General features: G+C 41.0%; 1 long non-coding RNA gene across 1 annotated transcript; it reads right to left on the bottom strand.

The window, feature by feature from the left end:
• Positions 1–9918: 9918 nt before the first annotated feature.
• LOC139373363 (uncharacterized) lies at positions 9919–19298 on the bottom strand. Its single transcript, XR_011627566.1, has 4 exons — positions 19160–19298; positions 17547–17602; positions 13017–13166; positions 9919–12911 (listed from the first exon to the last, which is right to left on the bottom strand). It is a non-coding gene; the product is annotated as an uncharacterized lncRNA (long non-coding RNA).
• Positions 19299–20296: the final 998 nt, after the last annotated feature.

Consider the following 20296-nt stretch of genomic DNA (forward strand, 5'->3'; position numbering starts at 1 on the left):
TATTTGACATTTGCATCAAGCACATCACCGTCCATCACTTAACCACCATGAAGTTCACCGATTATTTAATCTGCCTAAAAACAATGCTTTTCCACGTCGTAAGAGTAGTACAACATAGTTTATCATTGCATAATACATTGTACCGACACAAAAAGATCCCACCATGTCAAACGACCAAACGTCTTGTTTCCACCACACCTGTCGTGATTCTTTTTTATATGGCATGACTTTCCTTGCATAAATGGAAACGTGCTTGGAGACGTGCTAGGAAACGTGCTTACTGTGGAGAAACTCGGCACAAAAGTCAGTCAAGATACTCCTGATGTAATGTCAACTTTTATTGTCAGACTACTGTAAATCAAAAGTAAAAAGCAAAACACATTTTGCATTGATAATGAGACATCTTAAGAATGAAAACTTACCAGCACAGAATCAATAACTAATATTTTTCATCATGTTTGTGTTACAATTACATTTCAAACATTTTCATACTCATGTTGTACGTGCACACAGTGCCTAAATATTCAATGAGTAATGCTTACTGAATGTCCAATGAAATCTTTGACATTTAAAAATGACCGACTTTCTATAACGTGCCAAACCACCTTCCAGAAATCAAAGATGTTTAAGTAATCACCATTACCAAACTATTGACTGTTTGGAAAGCAGATCTAACCGTTTCCCCAAAGGATGCAATTAGTGTGCGTTATCAAATGTGCAATATATCCCATGTTAAACATAATAAAAAGAGAGACACTCATGGTGTCTGTGTACATAAAGCTCTTACAAAAATAGAAGAAAACGTTGCCAACAGCAGCAGGACAGATTTGAACAGTGGTGTAAAGTACTTAAGTAGTACTTTAAAGTATTTTTATGTGGTCTGTACTTTACGATTTATATTTTTGACAACTTTTACTTACTTTTACCCTGACACCCAAAAGTACTAATCACATTTTGAATGCTTAGCAGGACAGGAAAATGGTCCAATTCACACAGTTATCAAGAGAACACGTGGTCATCCCTCTGCCTCTGATCTGGCAGACTCACTAAACACAAATGCATCGTTTGTAAATAATGTCAGTGTTGGAGAGTGCCCCTGGCTATCCTACATTTTTAAAACAAGAAAATGGTACAGTCTGCTTTGCTTAATATAAGGAATTTGAAATGATGTACACTTTTACTTTTGATACTTAAGTATATTTAGAACCAAATACTTAGTATTTTCCTGGGTGACTTTCACTTGTGTAACTTTCTATTAAGGTATCTATCATTTTACTCAAGTATGACAATTGGGTACTTTTTCCACCACTGGATATGAATAACTGTTTAAAGTATGACAAGTTTGTAATCTATTCAAAAGGCATATTCTTGCAGTAGTGTACAAAACATTAAGAACACCTGCTCTTTCCATGACAGACTTGATGTCACTTGTTAAAACCATTTCAGTCAGTGTAGATGAAGGGGAAGAGACAGGTTAAAGAATAAATTTTAAGTCTTGATACAATTGAGACATGGATTGTGTATGTGTGCCATTCAGACGGTGAATGGGCAAGACAAAAGATTGAAGTGCCTTTGAACAGGTTATTGAACAGGGTATGGTAGTAGGTGCTAGGAGCTGCTGGGTGTTTTTCACAGGTGGGTGGGGGGGGGGGGGGGCAATTCAATATTAGGAAGGTGTTCTTAATGTTTTGTACAATCAGTGTAAATATGAATATATAAAAAATAAAAATAAAGGTTAATATCAACGTTAAATGGATAATCCACTCCAGGAGTGAAACTCCTGTCAATTTGGTGATGGTTTGTTAATCCCTATTTCCAAAAAGACTATCATATTTCATAACGCCTTTAAAAAATATCCAATATGCAGAAATTGCTTTGCTATTTCCTGGTTGAAATTTGTTTTAGATTTCACATAATTGAAGTTTGTGACAAAACAAGCAAGTGTAGAAAATTATTGTACCATCCAAACCGCTTTTTAGTAACAAAAAGGTATTGTATTTTCAGCTGTTTGAAGCTGGTGTAAAAAAAAAACTAAAGTAAAAGACCAAAAACAAAAATTAAGAACGTGAAGTATAGAAATTCCGCACATAGAACATATCTTTATTTTAATTTTTTTACTTTATTTAACTAGTCAAGTCAGTTAAGAACAAATTCTTATTTATAATGACGGCCTACCAGGGAACAGTGGGTTAACTGCCTTGTTCAGGGGCAGAACAACACATATTTATCTTGTCAGCTCAGGGATTTGATCCAGCAACCTTTCAGTTACTGGCCCAACGCTCTAACTATTAGGCTACCTGCCGCCACAGGTAAACACTAGGATATCTACCACTTCTTAGACTTGCGTTCAAGTACACAGTGCACCGTCAGATCAATATCCTTTCCTCCAACTACGTACCAATGGACCTTAGCAGCACAGGTCCATTGTGTTGCATTCACAACCTCACTCACTGTTTTGAGCAAGACAAAATCTCTACCAGGTTGAACATGGTGAGATTGTAACTCTAAAATTGATAGTGCAGTGTTTGAGATTTTACAGCTAACTAGCTACTTCACATGCTGATATTGACTTTAGTAATATTGTGTATATTTTCTAGCAAGCTAGCCAGCCCTCCTGTCTGGAGAGAAGTGTAGTTGACTTAAGCTCCAAAGTATTTCCGCAACAATTTTCAAGTTGCTTCCTACCTTAACATAACGACGAAAATACATATCGGCGTTATTTAATAATGAAAATCATAGGAAATAGTGGTTTGGAGTGAATTATTAATTTAACCATTGCTATAGCTATGAAGACAACCATGGATAACTCGGAAACTTATTTAGTACTCATCAAAAACAATGATATACAGTCCATTCGGAAAGTATTCAGTCCTTGGCTTTTTCCACATTTATTTTAAAATGGATTAAACAAAACATTTTCCTCATCAATGTACACACAATACCCCATAATGACAAAGCGAAACAGGTTTTTAGAAATGTTTGCAAATGTAATAAAAAACAGCAATATTTTCATAAGTATTCAGACCCTTTGCTATGAGACTCAAAATTGAGCTCAGGTGCATTTTGTTTCAATTGCTCATCTTTGAGATCTTTCTACAACTTGGAGTCCACCTGTAGTAAATTCAATTGATTGGACATGATTTGGAAAGGCACACACCTGTCTATATTAGGTCCCACAGTTGACAATGCTTGTCCGAGGGAAAACCAAGCCAAGAGGTCAAAGAAATTGTTCGTAGAGCTCCGAGACAGGATTGTGTCGAGGCACAGATCTGGGAAAGGACACCAAAAAATGTCTGCAGCATTGAAGTTCCCGAAGAACACAGTGGCCTCCATCATTCTTAAATGGAAGAAGTTTGGAACCACCAAGACTCTTCCTAGAGCTGGCCACCCGGCCAAACTGAGCAATCAGGGGCGAAGGGCCTTGGTCAGGGAGGTGACCAAGAACCCGATGGTCACTCTGACAGAGCTCAAGAGTTCCTCTGTGGAGATGGGAGAACCTTCCAGAAGAACAAACATCTCTGCAGCACTCCACCAATCAGGCCTTTATGTTAGAGTGGCCAGACGGAAGCCACTCCTCAGTAAAAGGCACATGACAGACCATTTGGAGTTTGCCAAAAGGCACCTAAAAGACTCAGACCATGAGAATCAAGCTTCTCTTGTCTGATGAAACCATGATTGAACTCTTTGGCCTGAATGACAAGAATCACATCTGGAGGAAATCTGGCACCATCCATATGGTTAAGCATGGTGGTGGCAGTGTCATGCTGTGGGGATGTTTTTCAGCGGAAGGGACTGGGAGACTAGTCAGGATCAAGGGAAAGATGATCGGAGCAAAGTACAGAGAGATCCTTGATGAAAACCTGATCCAGAACGCTCAGGACCTAATATTGGAAGAACCTTCTCCCCAACAGGACGGCCCTAAGCACACAGCCAAGACAACACAGGAGTGGCTTTGGGACAAGTCTCTGAATATCCTTGAGTGACCCAGCCAGAGCCCAGACTTGAACCCGATAGAACATCTCTGGAGAGACCTGAAAATAGCTCTGCAGCGACGCTCCCCATCCAACCTGACAGAGTATGAGAGGATCTGCAAAGAAAAATGGGAGAAACTCCCCAAATACAGGTGTGCCAAGCTTGTAGTGTCATACCTAAGAAGACTCAAGGCTGTAACCACTGCCAAAGGTGCTACAACAAAGTACTGAGTAAAAGGTCTGAATACTTGTAAATGTGATTTCATATATTTTTTTATACATTTGCAAAAATACATTTTAGAATAAGGCTGTAACGTAACAAAATTTGGAAAAAGTAAATCGGTCTGAATACTTTCCGATGCAAATGTCCATTAGTGGAAAAAAATATATTGATTTTCACTTCACCCCCCTGGCATGATGTAAGTAATGCTCATGTAGCTCTGAGACGTCACTAAATCTTACCCAACAATCAGCACACTCAAAGCCAATCCGCTGTTTTTTGCCCCTTGATATCACAAATGTTGAGGCTCTAAAGAAAGCATCATCATTACCCTTAGACTTTTTCCATCTTTGAGGTGGTACATTCTGATGACCGTTATCCAAGGGACATGGTGGTTCATGAGTCGGCATGTGTGGGGTGTCTGTTTTTGGCATACATTGAGTAGGTTCATAAATAAGGACACATGAGGGGCATGAGCACTGAGGTATATCCGAGTTGTTTGCCTCACAACAATTATTGCTAGGGCTGGTTCGCCCTTCATGTTCAAGGGACACAGTGTTACAGGGCGAGTCGTGGACTGAGGATAAGCTAAAGTTTAGAATCTCTTGGGGCTCTTCTTCTGTGTCCGAAACAATGACCGGTGGCTGTGAGGATATTTTAGGGACGACATAGAGACGATCAGGGTGAGGATACCTATACATGTTCCTTTTCTTTGACAGAAGAAGACTAGGTACTGTCGTAGGGGATAGAGGGGTGACTCTCGCTCTTGGTTTCTTTGAGAGCTTGGAGGTCAGGGAAGCAGAAACTACATTTGCTGAACTGCTATATGTTTTCTTCCCCCCTATAAGATGGCAAACCTGGTGGGCTTGGAGCAAGTCTGTGGTTGTAAATCTTGCATTACATTTTCTACAGTGATAGGGAAATCGAAGTGGTTCCAATGGCCCTTCAGGGAGAGGGATAACAGGGCGGGCTTTGTGAGCCTTCAAGTGATTCTTTAAGGCTAGGTAACTAGGAAATGGGAGCTTGCAAGGGAGACAATAGTGCGAGCTAGCAGCTCTGTGTAACAGACGATGTCTCTCCAAATTTCTGAAACTGGTGAAACCCTTTTCACACGTGTCACATTTCAGGCTTTCACACGGCTGGTGATTTTCGCACAGATGGGTATTTAAGTCTTCTTCCGTGATATAGGTTTTGGGACATAACAGACAAACATAGGGTCTCTGCGCTGCATGTTCCTGCATGTGCTCCCTATAGGAGCCTAAGAAGCGAAACTCTAAATTGCACTCAGTGCATGAGAAGCTACAGCGTTTTTCTCTGTCTCGTCCCTGATGCAACCAGAGCTTATTCCACCGGTTAAAGGATTTTCCACATTGTCCACGGGGATATCTGTCACAAGGAGCATGGGTCTGAAAACGAGAGTGAAAACCTGAAGGCTGTTGAACCACACATACTGAATTACAACTCATTACAGAGGGGGACAATATGGCAGAACTTGCACACATGGAGTTTGAGGGAGAAGGTCGATTTATCTCTAACCCATTTCCTGGGATCTGGCAAGCAGGTTTGGGGTTTTGTGGAAGCACATCAGAGGAATACTCCTCCATAGTTTCCAGAGGTGGCAGGGGCTCAGGCTCCTTGCATTTAGGATGTTGGTCATCAGTAGATAACATTTTCTGATTATCATTGTACAGAAAATCAATTTCAGTCACATGCATCGGATTTTGCAGAGATTGGGGTTCATGCCAGACCTCTGACAAGGACGAATTGCATGCCCTCTCCTCTCCACTTGATTTGCAGCACACTTTACAATGAACACGTAATTCAGGAACCTCATACCGTTGTCCACAGATCTCACAAAGGTTTGGCTTGTTATTAGTGTGCGTTTGCAGATGAAGAATGTACTGACACCAGCGACGATTAAGTTGTTTGCAAATCTGACATTTAAAGTACATCGGGGTATTAATCTGCCCATCAGCCCTTTGCTCCACCAGGAACCCCTCAATGTCAACCTTGTTTCCATCCCCTTCATCTCTAGCCTCAAAACACACTTTGGAGACTTGATGTGTGCGCAAGGATGAGAAGTCGCTAAAGGCCTGACCACAGTGGTTACAGAAGAAAGGCATCTCTCCTGAGTGCATATGAGAGTGGGTTTTGAGCTCCCTAAGCAGAACAAAGCCTTTTCCACACACAGAGCAAGCATAGGGTTTAACAGGCCAGTGTGTTTTTTCATGTGCATTGAAACTTGAGAACGTGATAAACATCTTGCCACAGACTTTGCAGGTGAAACGCCTCACTCCACTGTGTGTTTGTAGGTGCAGCTTCAATGTGGCCTTACTGAAAAAATATTTTAAACAAGTGGAGCATCTAAGGAATTTCCTGCCGTTAAGAGTGACTGGGGACTCTATGTAATCAGTGTACGGGTGAATCTGGATTTCTTTGTCTCTTCTTGTTTTATTCATCAAACTGAACCTCTTGGTACCCTTCATGTGGATCTTGAAATGATCAATCAAGTCATCTTTATTTGGAGACTGAGTGATGCAACATGGGCATTGAATGGGCCCATGTTGTTTGTGGATGTTTGAGTGTGATTTGAGTTTGGCGAGATGAGCAAAGCTCTTGCCGCACTTCTGGCAACTGTAAGGCTTCTCACCTGTGTGAATGCGCTTGTGAATTGTGTATGCGGTTATGTGACGGAATGAGCGACTGCAGAAATGGCATGACATAGGTTTCCTTGTCTTAAAATTGTGTAGGAGTACACTTGAATGCTGCAATTTAGCACGAGCTGTTAGGGGCTGATCGCCACAGTTGATCTCCTTCTCCACACAAACTCGATTGTAGTTCGTTACTGCTTTCACATGCGCTCTACATTCTTTCTCTTGTTCAACACTTTCCAATGTGTCATTTTCTGTTAACGAATTACAGAGGCTAGAGTTGAATGAGAGTCCAGTGTTGTTAATGGAAGACTGAACAAACACATCAAGCGTACCGCCGCAGTTCACTTTGGAGAGAGGTCGTTTGGATTTCACTTTTGTAGCCCATCCAGTTTTATTTCTCCTGCGTCTCTTCTTCACGCCAGTCACTTTATGAGGTAATTTTGCGAGAGGGGTTGTTAATAATGGGGTAGACTCAACTTGCTGGATTCCTTGTGTCGCCCCTGCATCAACAGAGAAAATAGTTTCCAAAGTTTCGATTTCTTGCACTGAAATACTGCGGGAATTAGTCACAATTGGGAAGAAAACGTTGCTGGACACATCAGTGATCTCCCATATGTCGCCTTGCTGTTGTTTAAGAACAAGGTCTTCATTCTTCATTGCCACGGATGCTCTAGTGTGCCTTCTTGAAGTTGTTGACATTGGGTTGAATTTGTGCATTTTCCCTCCCTTAGAAGTTCCCATTGATTTGCAGCTCTGTGTCTTGTTCACGGAAAGTTTTCTGCTAGTGTTTGACTTCTGCTGTTCACATGACCGCTGTTTTGCCATTCTCATCAAGGTACTTTTCTTGAATGGCCGACCTCGTTTCTTTTTCAGTGCTGCTATGGTGGTCTGTAAATCTAGCCACACCATCTCTTTTACCACTGATGTGGCCACTGTCTGTTCTTCTGTAATTGCCTTGGATTTGATCTTACCCTTGTTCTTCACCCTCTGAGTCCCTAGTAAGGATGAGTCCGGTATTTCAGATCTATCACTAAGATCTTTAAGATTTAGAACATTTATATCTGCATTAACAAAATCAGCACTGCTGCGGTCAACTTTTAGTTTTCTGTGTTTTTCTGATATATTGCTGAGACACAGAGACATTTCTTCTGGGGACATATTCATGCATTGCTGGTCACTGGGGATGTTGGGGGTGGATGCAATTTTTTGCACTCTTTTACCCTTGGCAATACGACCACCCTTTTTATGTTTGGGAATTACAGCACTGATTGGGTCTATCGCAATAGATATAGAGTCCCCTGCTTCATCTATAGGGACTTGTAAAACTAATTTGTCATCTGCTAATGCATTGCCATCTTTCACCTTCACATTGTCTGTTTGGAGAATTTTGCCTTTCTTCCCTTTGCCGTTCTTTTCTTTTCCCCTATTTTCTAGACTTTTCTCTTCCTCAATTAGTTCCTCTTTTACAAATGCTGATAAGAATTTAACACACACTTTGTCGTCATCTGTGATATTCTTATCAATACCTGTTCTTTTTGGTCTCTGAGACTTTTTCTTAGGAGGCCTCCCTATTTTATGCGGCCTTTTATCTGTACAAAGAGAACTCACTAATTCAGTAATCTGTCCTTGTGCTGCAGTTGAGGACACGGTTGTTGATACAGGACTGGTAGGTTGATTAGTGAGATGTGATGTAACTGATAAAATTGCTTGATCTTGCATCAAGTCAGTTGTGATATGTGAATTAGATTTGGAGGGCCGTCTGGAATGTCTGACATTGGATATTGGATGGTTTGATCCAGTATTTCCATTACTCGCTTTGGAGCCTTTAGGAGTATCAAGAATATTCTGAACCTGGTCCACATGTGTGAAAGGGGTAGCCATTTCAGAATATCTATATTCCACTCCAAGAGATGGTTTTGAACTTGGTGGGGTTGGAGTTTCAGTGATCTTTGAGCTTTGCTTGGACAGTATTTTCCTTTTCCTGCATGTTTTGGGCTTATTTGTCATTTCCATTTCTGGCATGATATGCTCTATTCCTGATTCTGTCTTTGCCGCCGATACTAGCAAAGAAACTTGTTGTGAATCATTGTGGTCATGCTGTTTTAGCTGGCTATCTGAAGTAGTAGATTCTACTTGTTCTGGTTTGGAAACACTGCTGTCCTCTTCTTTTAGCTTCTTTCTTGGCCCCTTACGTTGATGTGGTTTGTGGGCCGCTGTTTCCAAATGATCACCGGTCACTGATATCACTGCTTCCTTTTCATGCTTTCCTACACATTTATTGGTTTTTACATCTCCCTTTCCTCCTTTCTCTGCTTGGGTAAAGAGGGAAGGCATTTCAAGACATCCATTTTCTGCTCCAATAGAAGGATCTGAAGTTATTACAGCAGCTTTCTTAGCATTTTTAAATAGTTTCCCTTTACGGCATGCTTTTGACTTCATTTTTGTTGACATTTTGGGTTTGGCATGTTTCAAGCCTGATTTTGTCAGAAAATAATATTGAGGTAACGTACAATGGTTATGCTGTTCGAACAGGTTATCCGAGGAGAGAAATGCTGTTTGGTCCAATGCAGAAATATTACTGGTCTCTTCTTTAAACTTTTTTTGTTGTCTATTAGGTTTGAGTGGTTTGTGGAGATCCTCAATCAGGGAGTCTATCACTGCTTCCACTTGTCTTATTCGATCAGGACATCTATGTTCCACTACAAGGGATGGATCCAGAGTTGATGTAGAAACATTGCTGGCCTCTTCTTGTAACTCTTTTTGATGATCCTTATGTTTAAGCAGTTTGTGGAGATTCTCATTCACTGAGTCAATCAATGCTTCCTCTTCTCTCCCTTGATCCATTTCAGGACTTTTATGTTCCACTCCAAGGGAAGGATCCAGAGATGACACCTGTGCTTTTTCAGCTTTTTGTGAAGATCTTTTTCTTTCTTTACAAATATTGTAATTCTTCTTAACTGTTGACACATGCATTGTGTCAGATGTAGGAACTGAAGTTTGCATAGCTGCTTTCTTAGGATTTTTTGAATAGCTTTTGCAGGTAAGTTTGTCTTTCATTAATGTTTTTGACTTATTTTTTGTTGACGTTTTGGGTATTGCATGTTTCAAGCCTGATTTTGTCTCTCCGGATGACATAAAAGAAGATTGAGGTAATGTACTATGGTTATGCTGTTCCAACAGGTTATCCGAGGCAGAAAAGGTGGTTGGTTTTAATGGAGCAACATTACTGGCGTCTTTTTTGTGGAGATCCTCCATCACGGACTCTATCACTGCTTCCATTTGTCTTATATGATCCACTTGTGGCACATCAGGAGTTCTATGTTCCACTCCAAGTGAAGGATTCAGAGTTAATGCAAGAACATTGCTAGCCTTTTCTTTGATCTTTTTTCTATGACTCACATGTTTCAGTGGTTTGTGGAGATCCTCAATTACTGACTCTATCACTGCTTCCACTTGTCTCATTTGATCCACATGTGGCACATCATGACATCTATGTTCCACTTCAAGGGAAGGATCCAGAGATGGCACCTGTGCTTTCTCAACTTTCGGTGAAGTTGTTTTTATTTCCTTACACGTCTTTGGATTTTTCTTCCTAACCGTTCTAGGTGTCAGGTATAATGTGTCAGATTGTGTCTTAATCTTTGATGGCAGTAAAGGCGTTTCCTGAGATGCACTGTGACTTTGCACCTGCAACTGGCAATCTGAAACAGGAAGGACAGTTTCATCAGATAATAGGACAGCTGCCTTTTCTGTACCTTTTTTATTTTTAACCTCACACTTCCGTGTGTTCTGGGATTGTGGCACAGTTGGGGCTGAAGTCTTGGAATACACCTCATCCCTATTAGTTTGGGTATGTATATCTCCCTGAGGAATTCCATTTGTACACAGCAATTCTGATACACCACGAGTTCCAGGCACCCGTTTGTATTTTCTTTTGGATCCAATGTCTTTCTTTGCTTCTTTACCATTCCCTGTAGAGACAATCTCAGCAAGGGCCTTGGAAACTACTGCAAATATTGGAGGATGTTGGACTGCAGTGGTCATGTGTTTGTTAACTTTTGTGTTTTTCTTCGGGGGTTTTCCGCATCTGTAGCTTTCCTGTTGAGGGAAAATCTCTGCACTACATAAAATAATTGGAGAGACCGTTGAGGAGATAAGAGTTGTGTCCTCTGATTTGAGTTCAATGAGATTGGATGGAACTGATAAAACTGATTGGGCGAGCGTGTGTGTGAGGACTTGCATCTTTTGAACAGTTTTTGGGGTAGTTTTACATGTTCTGTTGGATCTTCTTGAGGGGCTTGTAGGTGAATTTGATGCCAAGGTTTTTGTGTCAGTCTTTTCCTTCTTTACTTTTGACTTTAGGGGGTGATATGCAGGGAATGTTGGAACACACTCTTTAGGCATGCCACTATTCTCTGGATCATTAGTTCTGCCTTCCTGTGCTATCGCTACCAGCTTATCCATTTTAAACAACCTATTTTTCTTGAATGGTCGACCAGCTTTCCGCTTCAATTTGAGCACATCCTCAATACTCTTTAGTCTTGAGAGCTCTTGAGTTCTTGGAGTCATTTCCCCCTGGTTTCCTACAGCTGATATGTTAGCAGTTACATTATCTTTGATTTCCCTCTTCATGTCACTTCGTGCCCCCGGATCTTTTTGAGTGATCGACAAGTCAAAGCATTTTGACATTATACCAGGACTTTTAATACTCCCTTCTGTAAAATTTTTGGTGGGAGGTTCTCTTTTTTGGTGTTCCTTCACATTGTTCGTTACATCCAAGACAGAAGTGTCTGACAAGTATTTGGGCTCCATTTTTATATCTGATGACTGCAATGGAGTCTCATCTTGAGAGAGTCCCAAATTATTTTTTTCTTGGGGTGTAGCATTGCTACTCTGTGACTGGGGGGTGAAGAGGCTGCTCGGATTCATTCTGTTTCTTTTGAATGCCTGAGTTCTTCTATTTCCTCCTTTGGATATCATCGTTTTATTTCTTCCAGTTCTCTTTTGTACTTTCAATGCATTCTCAGATGGCACCAAGGTGTTGTGTGTCAGAGCTTGTTCTATAGGAGAATATTGACCCTTTGTGACAGTGGTCAATTTCAGCGCCGACACTTCTGTTATTTTGAATTCTTCTTTTTGTGTGTTCTTTGAAGTTTTCTGTATCCTGGAGGGTTGGTTCAATTCCATAGAAATACTTGGTCCAGCTATTGGAGATGCAGAAATTATGTCATCTGAATGTGCAATAGTAAGGTGGTTTGAAGAATCAGATGTTGAATTGCATCCAAACCATGTGTCACTTGAGGTAGTTGGGGGAAACATTTCATTTTTCTTTTTCTTCTCTTTTGTTTGTTTGCGTGAGGGTGTTAGAGTATCCTTATGGTGGGTCACCCCGTGTATTTCTGTGGCATCGGAATACCGTTCTTGGCCAATTGCTAAAAGTTTAGCCATTTTCACTAGAGTTTTCTTCTTATATGGCCGACCAGCTTTTCGCTTTTGTTGCTTTTCCATCACAGGCAAAAGGGTATTAAAGGACATTTTCTCTTTTCCTTTCTTGGTATCTGCAAGTGGTAACATTTGATGGGAAACATCAGCATAGGTCTTCTCATCCACTACCTCTCTTGAATATCGTGCGTGGTCACTTAGAGAAGAGGCTGATAGCCCTTGAGTCACAGCAATCTTCTCTGTGGGTGAAAGTGTGACATTTCCCTTTATGTTTTTTGACAGACTGCTTGAAAAGGGGGGGGAAGAAACTATAGTGCCAACCTCCACTGCAGCAGAATCTCTCCCTCTGATCTTTTTTACATCAAATCCAGAAGACAAAATACATATTTCCTGAACATTTGTTAGGCCCACAGGGCATGATCTTTCTGAGAAAGAAGGACACTTATCGTGGGTGACTTCTGTTGCCCTCCTCTCTGTCGCCTTTCGTTGAAGATCTTGAGCCATGATCTTTGAATGACTGTGGATGTCCGAAAAAGGAGCAGAGCCTTCATCATTCTTCACCTTAAATGCTGTCATGCTCTTATATGTCTTGTCAGTCAGGATCTCTTCTCCCACTTCTGTTCCCTTTTGACAAAAGATTTGAATGAAAACAAATAAGTGATTGTTATGGAGGTTGGAATAAGGTCTCAAAAACATCAATTGGAATACATTTCTGTTTGTATGGCCCACCTTGTGTTCAGTGATTTGCTGACATGAACAGCTTGGTAAATGTCTAGCTGCATCTGTTTTGTAGTCTCCTGCTTCCTCTATGCTGTCCCAACTTTCCTCCATGTTGTCAAAGGCTTCCAGGAGAACTTGGTCAATAAGTTCATCTGCAACCTTCATATGACAAACAAATATAACATACATTGTCCACTATTTTCCAAACAGAGAAACACAACCACTTACAGGGCATTCGGAAAGTATTCAGACATTTTCCACATTGTTACATTACAGACTTAATCTAAAATTGATTTCAAATATTTTAAAAAAAGTCCAAATCAATCTACACAAATACCCCATAATGACAAAGTGGAAACTTATTTACATAAGTATTCAGGCCCTTTGCTATGAAACTCAAAATTGAGCCTAGGTGCATCCTGTTTCAATTGATCATCCTTGAGATCTTTCTACAACTTGAGTCCACCGGTGTTAAATTCAATTGATTGGACATGATTTGGAAGGGCAAACACCTGTCTGTATAAGGTCCCACAGTTGACAGTGCGTGTCCGAACAAAAACCATGCCATGGGGTCAATGAAATTGTCCGTAGAGCTCCGAGACAGGATTGTGCCGAGGCACGGATCTGGGGAAGGGTACCAAATAATGTCTGCAGCATTCAAGGTCCCGAAGAACACTCCATCTTTCTTAAACGGAAGAAGTTTGGAACCACCAAGACTCTTCCTAGAGCTGGCCGCCCGTCCAAACTGAGCAATCGGGGGAGAAGGGCCTTGGTCAGGGAGGTGACCAAGAACCCGATGGTCACTCTGATATAGCTCTAGAGTTCCTCTGTGGAGATGGGAGAACCTTCCAGAAGAACAAACATCTCTGCAGCACTCCACCAATCAGGCCTTTATGGTAGAGTGGCCAGAAGGAAGCCACTCCTCAGTAAAAGGCACATGACAGCCCACTTAGAGTTTACCAAAAGGCACCTAAAGGACTCAGACCATGAGAAACAAGATTCTCTGGTCTGATGAAACCATGATTGAACTCTCTGGCCTGAATGCCAAGCGTCAAATCTGGAGGAAACCTGGCACCATCCCTATGGTGAAGCATGGTGGTGGCAGCGTCATGCTGTGGGGATGTTTTTCAGTGGCAGGGACTGGGAGACTAGTCAGCATCGAGGGAAGATGAACGGAGCAAAGTACAGAGAGATCCTTGATGAAAGCCTGCTCCAGAGCGCTCAGGTCCTCAGACTGGGGTGAAAGTTCAACTTCCAACATTCAGAGGTGGAAACTTTCCGTGGGAAATATATGCTAAATAATAATACAATGTAGATGTTTTTTTTTAATATACTGGATATGTTTACCATATCATATGGAAACATAAACCTTTTACCTTATCATAAGACATAATTGCAAATTATTAAATTCTTCCAATATATATTTAAAAAAAAGTTTTAAAATTGAACTTTAATTAAATGAGTTGACTCTTCACATGGGATGATTTCACTGAACAACAAAAGAAAGGGAATATTGAATGATCCCCAAAGATCCATCGCATCTCCCAAAAATGTTTTCAACATACATCTGTAAAATGATAGTTTCTACACTAAAGCTTTGGTTGTCATCCTCTCAGGCTTCCATGTCTTCTCCCTGGACATCCTCAATGTCCACCTCTTAAACATCAGAGTCTGAGGCCTCATCTTCACTGTCACTTTCCAACCTTGTTGAGGATGGCTCATTGTCAGGCTCAAACAGACTCAAATTTTTCCAGATGGCCACCAAACCCCTTGTATTGGTCAGCCTGTTGTGTGCTTTGGTGTGTGTGTTCCCAAACAAGGACCAGTTGCGCTCTGAGGCAGCTGATGTTGGTAGGATTTGGAGGATAATGGAGGCAACAGCAGAAAGAGCCTCAGATTGCCAAAGTCCCTTCCACCAGGTAGCTGATGAGATATGTTGGCACGACTGCCATGTCGCTTCTACACCCCAAAGCCCTTGCTTGGAAGTGAACTTCACCAACCTTGCCCTCATCCAGAACAAGGTGGTGAGACACGGTAGGGATGACACCATAGGCCTTGTTGATCTCTGCACCAGACAGGATGCTCTTGCCAACATGCTTGGGGTCCAACATGTACTCTGCTGTGTGTATCGGCTTCAAGTCTTCACGCTTTTTGATGTATTTCAGAACTGCAGTTTCCTCTGCTTGGAGCAACAGTTAAAGTGGGCAGGGCAGTACGGATTTATTCTCTTACATCTACAAGCAGAGTCTGAACATCAGACAGGAAGGAATTGTCTCCCTCAATCCGTGGAATGGCTACTGCTATTGGTTTCAGGAGTTTCAGGCTGCTTACCACTCTCTCCCAAAATACATCATCCAGGAGGATCCTCTTGATGGGGCTGTCCATATCGGCAGACTGGGATATGGCCATTTCTTGGAGAGACTCTTTCTCCTCCAGGAGACTGTCAAACGTGATAACACCACCCCAACAGGTGTTGCTGGGCAGCTTCAATGTGGTGCTCTCATTCTTCTCACTTTGCTTGGTGAGGTAGACTGGTGCTATAACTTGATGACCCTTCACATACCTAGCCATTTCATTGGCTCTCTTGTAGAGTGTATACATTTTTTTCAGTGCCATGATGTCCTTGAGGAGCAGATTCATTGCATGAGCAGCACAGACAATGGGTGTTGTGAGGGTAGGACTCCTCCACTTTAGACCAAGCAGACTTCATGTTCGCAGCAGTCTGTCACCAGTGCAAATACCTTCTGTGGTCCAAGGTCATTGATGACTGCCTTCAGCTCATCTGCAATGTAGAGACCGGTGTCTGTTGTCCCTTGTGTCTGTGCTCTTGTAGAATACTGGTTGAGGGGTGGAGATGTAGTTAATTATTCTTTGCCCTTGAACATTCAACCACCCATCAGAGATGATTGCAATACAGTCTGCTTTCTCTATGATTTGCTTGACCTTCACTTGAACTCTGATGAACTCTGCATCCAGCAAATTAGTAGAAAAGGCATGTCTGATTGGAGGGATGTATGCTGGGAGAAGAACATTCAGAAATCTCTTCCAATACACATTGCCTATGAGCATCCGAGGTGAACTAGTTGCATACACAGCTCGAGCAAGACATTCATCAGCATCTCTGACTATGTTCCTCCATTGAGTCAAAAAAACTTCTGATTCCAGGAGGACCATGAGCTGTTGCCATCGATAAGGTGCCTGATTCATAATTTTCACCTCAAATAGAAGTAGAGGGACTTTTGTGAGAGGTTGCTTGTTGTGAGCGCTGAGGGAACTTTATGCACTTGGCCAGATGATTCTGCATCTTTATTGTATTCTTCACATATCATTTGGCACAGTATTTGCAAATGTACACAGCTTTTCCTTCTACATTAGCTGCAGTGAAATGCCTCCACACATCAGATTGTGCCCGTAGCATTTTCCTGTAAAGATTTGAAAAAAATGAGTAAAAAACTAAAAAATACAATTCCATGTAGAGATAAATGGCTAAGCAGTTAGATTAAACAATTCCTTTGTAAGATAAATGTTTTAAAATTAAACATGTATAGAAACAGGTGAATTAACACTCAGTTAGCAGGCTCAAGCAAGCTAAAAACCACATGGTAGCAAAAACTAGCTAGCAGAAATTGTTAACAAGTTAGAAATGATTTAAACACACGTTGCTGTAGGCTACTATTTACCAGTTAACAAAAAAGCATGTATGTCATATAAAATATATTCACCCCACCCAGTATTGTAATCAGAACTTACCAGAAAGCATGTAGTCCTTGGCTCAGACAGTGTAGTAGTGTGGGCTCAATAACATCTCCTTAGTGAGCAAGATCTTGAGAATCAGCTTTACATGTGATGGAAGAATGCACTGTGCATGCAGAGGGTTGCAATTCCATAGAATTGGGGATAGTTAAACCAAAATATGCCACAGGACCTAGAATTGCCTTATGTGTATCCCACTAGAAAGGTTCACTGTTATAAGCTAAATTGTTTGAGGAATTTAAGCAAAATTCCCTAAATTCCTGGGCTAAACATTCCATGGAAAATTTCCCCGAAAGTTTCCCACCCTTTGCAACCCTACCCAGCCAGAGCCCGGACTTGAACCTGATCGAACATCTCTGGAGAGACCTGAAAATAGCTGTGCAGCGACATTCCCCATCCAACCTGACAGAGCATGAGAGGATCTGCAGAAAATAATGGGAGAAAGTCCCCAAATACAGGTGTGTCCAGCTTGTCGCGTCATACCCAAGAAGACTTGAGACTGTAATCGCTGCCAAAGATGCTTCAACAAAGTACTGAGTAAATGTACAATCATTTTGAAAAACCTGTTTTTGCTTTGTCATAATGGGGTATTGTGTGTAGATTGATGAGGGGAAAAAAATATTTAATCAAAAGTCTTGGGGTCTGAATACTTTCCGAATGCATTGTATAGGAGTAGCACTTATATCAGTGCTATTGTATGGGGGGAAAATGGAACATTGGCAATGGCATCATGATTAAAATAGCCTTCTAGGCTACATCATTTATAAAAATATGAAATGTACTCACTGCAGATCATATCCAGACTCCTTCAGTTATCCTGGTTGCTCCTTGGTTGGCTATTGCTTAAATATAAGAATAAATACATTATTATATAACATTTGTAAATGCTGTAACTTTTGTTGTAGAATGTCTGATATAATATATCAAATAATGTGACGTTAGTACAGTAATGTAGCCCAAAAGCCGGCAGATGCCATTATTGAGTAGTTTCATTTTACCGTGCAAAGGGAATTTATGCAACTGGCTATACACCCATATCTCCATGAACCGGTTCGTACATAAAACATTCTCCATTCAGGCTGCAAAGGCGTCAATTTCCTCCTTAACTCAAATGAATGGCGAGAAGGCAGAAAAATGTATGAAACACCATTTTTACCCACCATGCTACAGTGGCTAATGCTAGTCCCAGATGTTGCCTATCGCGTTCAGCCAATCAGGTTGCCGTAGTCTGTATTTTCACTACTGCCAGTGATAGTTTCCAAACACTACTGTGGACAGGGACTAGCAATAGCCATGCCACTGTAGTATGGTGGTGGAAAATTGTGTTTCATAAAGAAAGTATGCATATTTTCCCCATTATTTTACACCTTCTCGCAATAAAGGAGGAAATTGACACCTTTGCAGCCGGAATGGAGAATGTTTCATGTACGACGAACCAGTCCACAGGGCCACGTGTGTATAACCCGTTGCATAGATTCCCTTCGGACAGTAAGGTGAAACGACTAAATAGCACCATCTGCCGGCCTTTGGGCTAGGCTACATATAATGCAGCAAAAAAAAGTGGGATTTAATAATTTTGAACCAAATTTACCCTTGCACATTCCTAAATGGTAAAGTCCATGAAACACATGCATGCTCCTGACAACAACAAACAGTCCATATTATTGTACATATTGATTTTGTGAGTGCACACTTCTCTGATTAAAAACCTCTTAATTAAAAGTAACAAAATGTAATTGAAAATGTAATTTACGTAATCCCCAAAAGTAATTATTTATCATGAGAGGGCTATAAACAATAACTAGTAATGCTGCATACACCAAGAAAGGTTAAAATCTCACATTTCTGGTAAAAAATAGTTATAAATTGCTGAGGTGTAGTCACTTTTGAGGACACAAGCTCAAGTACACAGTAGAAATATTAAATAGTAAGGCTTGAAATTACGTATTTTTTCTAAATACAGTATAATCAATTTATAAAACCACTAACTTTAAGAATCCACCTTGCTTATAACTGTAAATACATAGTTGCATATTTAGTGTCTGAGAATTAGCATATTTTCTGAAGATCTCTTGATCAAAACGTCTGCCCCCATCGCTGTTAATGTCTCGCAGAGCTCCAGCCTGGCTACCTGAACTCGTCTTTTATCTCATCATTAACACTTCGGGATTTTGGCAATGATTCCCTTTATATAGTTCCCCCGAGTCAGATGAACTCGTGGATACCATTGTCATGTATCTGTGTCCAGTATGAAGGAAGTTAGCAGTAGTTTAACGTGCTAATGCTAACTAGCGATGACTGAAAGTCTACGGGAACCTAGACTTCCCGTCAACGCGCTAACGCAGGGATACCGTTACCATACAGCCCTCCCCCCGTTTCGTATGCATGGATGCACGTACCATTAGATAGACCAGTGAACTCCTGAAGTCTCTGATTTGCAAAATTACAGCAAAATCACGAAGTCGAGATAAATTGTAGCAACACTGTCAAAGACGTCCATTTCGACGGGCTTCTTCTTCTTTGGTATTATGGCGGTCCGCAAACAAATGTTAGGTGCATGCCGCCACCTACTGTATTGGCTGTGTATCAGCCTACTATTCTGTATAATGAATTCATTACACTTTGCCCTACCAACTTACCCTACACCCATTAAAAACCTCACCGCTATTCCACTACTTTGGCCCTATCTGATCCTACACCAGCCTGGGAGGACGTGACACCTTCAAAACACCTTAAATCTTATGGAGTAAAATCTCATATACCCACGTACTTCTCTGCAACTGCCACCACAACATGTATCCTAAGTGAATCCTCAGTCATTCCTGCACCCATTCCTGCAGTACAGATGACAACCATGGCCATGAATGCCAAAAAAAAAAAAATTTTACTGAAGCACTTGTTATTTCTGTCACTATCTATTGGCCTCAGCGTACTCACAGCAGGGATCTTCTTAGGATCCCCCATCTTTCTCTACTACTCTCTTCACTGTCTGAGCAAACAACACTTATCGATATCATATCAAATTATACAATTTGGTGTCCACCACTATATGAAATAAATAACATATTTATATTTTAATTATTAAGCGTAAAGCTTCATTTTATCAGTCTGCTCTATCATTTAAGTTCAAAATCTTAACTTCTTTCAACTAAGTAATTTCCTCTCTGTTAACTCATGTAAAACATAGTCTTGCATGCCATTGTGAAAAAGTGTATTCACATTGCCCTCTTAGAGAACAAGCACACATAAACACCACAACTGCTACTGTTTTTTTTTTTTTAAGCAGAGGCTGCAGATCCAAGTTTTCTGGACCCCACTTCTCGGCGGTACAAATGAGAACTTTTAAAAATACCTACCACTTCTCTCTGAATGGACCCTCTCCCATTCGTCACGAGTCAATGGGTGTTTTCTCAGTATGCATATGCATCTCCAAGGACATTCTCTTGAGTACGTTCTTGTGAGGACGAGAGTGTGGAGAGTGCACAAAACATTACATTTGAGAAGCACTCACACTCCCCCTACTGTATTACCTCACG

The sequence above is a fragment of the Oncorhynchus clarkii genome, chromosome 18, assembly GCF_045791955.1.
Source record: "Oncorhynchus clarkii lewisi isolate Uvic-CL-2024 chromosome 18, UVic_Ocla_1.0, whole genome shotgun sequence".
In the NCBI taxonomy this organism is placed as follows: Eukaryota; Metazoa; Chordata; class Actinopteri; order Salmoniformes; family Salmonidae; genus Oncorhynchus; species Oncorhynchus clarkii.